Below are 4,295 nucleotides of genomic sequence, written 5' to 3'. Positions count from 1 at the left end.
GTTTGCTATAGATTCATCTCATTCGCGGAGGTATGGGATAGAGGTGCATCACGTTCGCGACAAGGGCGTCACATTCGAGTAAGTGAAGCTGGGCTTGGAGACCTGGCCTTCACGTCGGCGAAGGCGTGGACGCTTCACAATGAGGAAGCCTGGTGAAGCATTGCATTCACGAACCTTGTCTCGCGTTCACAAAAACAGATTTTGGATCAAGAGATAGATGTGCTTTGCGAACGTGAGGGACATGCGGTGTTCAAGATGAATGATCTCCTGGCAGTGTATTAGTTTGGAAATTGGGTTTTAGTTCATTTTATCTCAATTCTTCCATAGGAGCCAATTTTGGGGTGATTTTGAAGTGTCATTTTCATCATCTATCATGTGGTAAGTGATTCCTACTCATTGTAAGTTAAATGCATGTATTATATATGGATTTTAACATGAACATTGGTGGAAATTATGGGATTTTGGAAGAAATCCTAGAAATGATTATTTTAGATTTTGACCACGAAATTGGACATGGAATTAGGAAAAATCATGTATTTGAGTTCGTGGTGTATGGGTAATGTTTATCTTCAAAAAATTTCAAAATCCGGACATGTGGACCCGAGGGTTGACATTTGCGGTGAGCCACATTCCATATTATGATTCACAGCACATGGAGTCTCCATCATATTCATTTATGTTGTCCTATCTATTTTACAATCTAGACAGATGTAGCATTAGTATTGTACTTCCGAGTAGATACTCATGCACTTGTGATACCGGAATTTGGGAATTTCTTGTAGATGTTTATGGTTTTTATCTTGTATTGTTACCTTTTCCTTATATGTTTTTTATTAATGATTTATATCACCATGTTTTTCTATGATTACTTTCCTTTACTTAATAAAAATCTATAATTTCAAAAGAAATAAAATAATAATTAAGTTGATATTCCTTCCGTTCCAATTTATGTGAACCTGTTTGAATGGGTATGAAATTTAAGAAGAAATGAAGACTTTTGGAATGTATGGTCCTAAATAAGTCAAAAGGAGCCCAGAGTATTTGTGTGGCTATAAAAGCTTCTCATTAATGATAAAATTGTAAGTTTAAGCTAAATTATTACTAAATTTATAAAGGGATCATTCTTTTTGGAATGGACCAAAAAGAAAATAGGTTCACATAAACTAGAACAGAGGGAGTAGTTCACTGTTGACTTGCCTAACATCGACATTGGGTGCCATCACGACCTATAGCGAGAATTGGGTCGTGACAACTTAGTATCAGAGCGCTAGGTTTACTTGGGTCTCATGAGTCATGAGTAAGTCTAGTAGAGTCTTGCAGATCGGTACGGAGACGTCTGTATTTATCTTCGAGAGACTACAGGGCTGTTAAGAGAACTTTTGTTCTTGATTCCTCGTCGTGCGATTTGATTTCATTAAAGCTTATGTCTTCATTTCCATCCTACTCATTCTTATACGATATTGATCTCTTGTTATTAATTGGGCATCGAGGAGTTATAGTGGTGCTATAGATGTGGTGCTGAATATGTTACCCTGCGTATTCGGGCGGACTGTTATTGTCGCCTTGTGGAAGGGTGTTATAACGTTTCAGCCCAAGGTTAATGTTGCCTATGGTTTTGAGGCTATGCACGGTGTAATGTGTTGTTCATGCATTGTTATCGTACAGTGCTGGTGTAAATGATAGGATGCTTAATTATGTGTCACGGTATGAATGACTCAAACGGAGGATTATTCGGTTCATGGTTTAGAGAATTCGGCATTTAGTCCAAGCTGAGGAGAGTCAATTGGACTATGGATGTTCATGCTTTGGTTGACGGAGTAGCGAGATTGGATATTCTCGAACTTGATGGGATTCTTGTTTGTGATGTGGTGTTGTCATCCTTGTATGAAAGCATTAAGGCTTGTCAGTATGATGTCCTTCATTTGTTTGCCTTTGGGGCATGGTGTTGTGAAATGGTATAAAATAAGTGGTTATCAGAGATGATGATGTGTTATGATTTCGGAGTTAAATCGACGTTTCTAGTATTGATAGTTCGAGAGAGATGATCCTTGAGGAGGCTTAGAGTTGATAGAATTCTATTTGTTCATGTGCTACGGAGATGGGTCGTGATATGGGGTGGAATTATTGGTGGCGGAAGATGGGTCATTACTGGATATATTGTGGTGGTTGAATTATTAGCAGGTCGAGTATGAGCAACAAATATCAAGTAGTTCGCTTCAGTAGGAGGCTAAATTAGAGTGGGAGTGGGAGCGTATCGTATGGATTTTATGGTAAGGTAGCCACTTACCTCGAGGAAGCTTCCTATGCTTTGGGTCACAGTGGGCAGAAGACTAAGTCTATGGATTTGGTTTGGGATTGTGGCTTCTATACTTAGGAAGATTGAATATGATGGAAAGGAGTTTGATGGGAATGAAAAGGGATAGGAATGTTTGGTTGTCGTTTTGGGATGCTATGTGGCTTCGAGTTTCAAACGCATTGTTAGACCTTCAGTTGATGCTAATGGGATGAACGGACTCTTACACTGGCGGATGAGTGTGTACCTAGGAGAATTAACTAATTTCATGATGCATGTGGTTATGAATCTGCCGTTGGAGAATGTCCGTATGAGGTTACACAAGTGGGCTATATCCTATGAGAAGGTTAAGGGTTGCATGACTTCTGATGAAGTCCCTATAAAGAGTTTGTCTTCTATCCAATTGGATGCATGTATTGCGATGTGAGTGTCACGCCCCGAACTTGGGAGCGAGATCGGCACCCGGTGCCCCACCTATCCTTACGTACCAGCTTGCGACTAAGGAACCCTAAACATGTGATTTCATACTTTGGCCATGGGCCACATTGCAAGACAACTATGAATGCTGACTAAATATCAATATAAAGCTGGGCCGACAAGGCCGTCATAATTATTGCAGTTGACAAACAAACCAAATATATATACAAGGCCTACAAGCCCAACATATTACACTAACTGACAGGATATGTCTACAAGCCTCTACTGATGGATATACTGTGATCGAAATAGCTTCCCGACCTACTCGTAACATGTATACATATATATACAAGATGTACATAAGGTTCTAGACCCGACAACTCCAAAAGGCATGGAGCTTACCGATCAACTGAACTCGAGTAACACTTAATGAGAAGGCCTACCCGTCTTTCTGTCTGAACCTGCACGCATGAAATGCAGCACCCCCAAAAAAGGGCGTCAGTACAAAATAATGTACTAAGTATGTAAGGCAAGATACTGAAAGTTGAAACTAAACTGACAATATAGTAACTGCAAGTAGCTGAAAGTCAAAGATAATCTGAAGATATGTTTACCTGCTGATACTGACACAACTCTCTTAATATAGGAAGTAATATAGCTGTCCGACCCTATATATATATATATATATATATATATATATATATATATATATATATATATATATATATATATATATATATAACTGCTCTGCCATAGTAGTCTCGCTCATAGATGCTCGGCTATACTAGGTTCTGTATCTCGACAAACTAGGCTCGCTCATAGGCGCTCGACCATAGTAGGATCGGCATATAACTTACCATCTGATCAGAGGTTTCCCAATAGGGGCCTGCCCATCGATTATAGCTTGATGGTAGTGAAAATACTTTAATACTGTATATATAAACTCTCTGCTCTGTTGACTGGAAGAATGAAATACTCAAATGAATATGCAGTCCTGATAAGAAGAATATGGTAACTTACAAAACTAGGAAAATATATGTAATTTGAGAGACTAGCAAAATATACGTAAATTTCGGGATACGAATTTTTCTCGATGCCTCGTTATCAAACTTTTGTAATTACGATATCATACTAAAATGAAGGAAAAGCTTAGCCTTAACATACCTGAGTCGATTCTCTTGAAAATCCCTCTAACACATGCCAATTGCGACAACACGTAACAGCGGATAGAAGCAGGGAAAAATCCATATGATATTCTTGAGAAAGATTATACCGTGCTTCCTTAGAACTGCATATTTCGCATAATCGGATCTTGTATGAATTTTTTGAAGCAATTTCACGTTTCTATCTCTTCATTTTTGGTTATTTGAATTTGATCTTGATACAAACTATGACTTTATGTCATTTCACGTTTCCATCATATCATTGATATAAGATATGAATTGGATCTTGATACAAGATATGACTTTACGTCTTGGTTACTGGATTTGAATCTCTTCATTTCACGTTTTTTTTATCTATTTTGAATTCTTCAAATCCCACTTAGTAAGAGTGGAGATATGAATTTATGTCTTTAAGATATAAT

The sequence above is a fragment of the Nicotiana sylvestris genome, chromosome 10, assembly GCF_000393655.2.
Source record: "Nicotiana sylvestris chromosome 10, ASM39365v2, whole genome shotgun sequence".
NCBI lineage: Eukaryota > Viridiplantae > Streptophyta > Magnoliopsida > Solanales > Solanaceae > Nicotiana > Nicotiana sylvestris.
The sequence above is the reverse complement of the archived record's forward strand: the minus strand, read 5'-3'. Positions refer to the sequence as shown.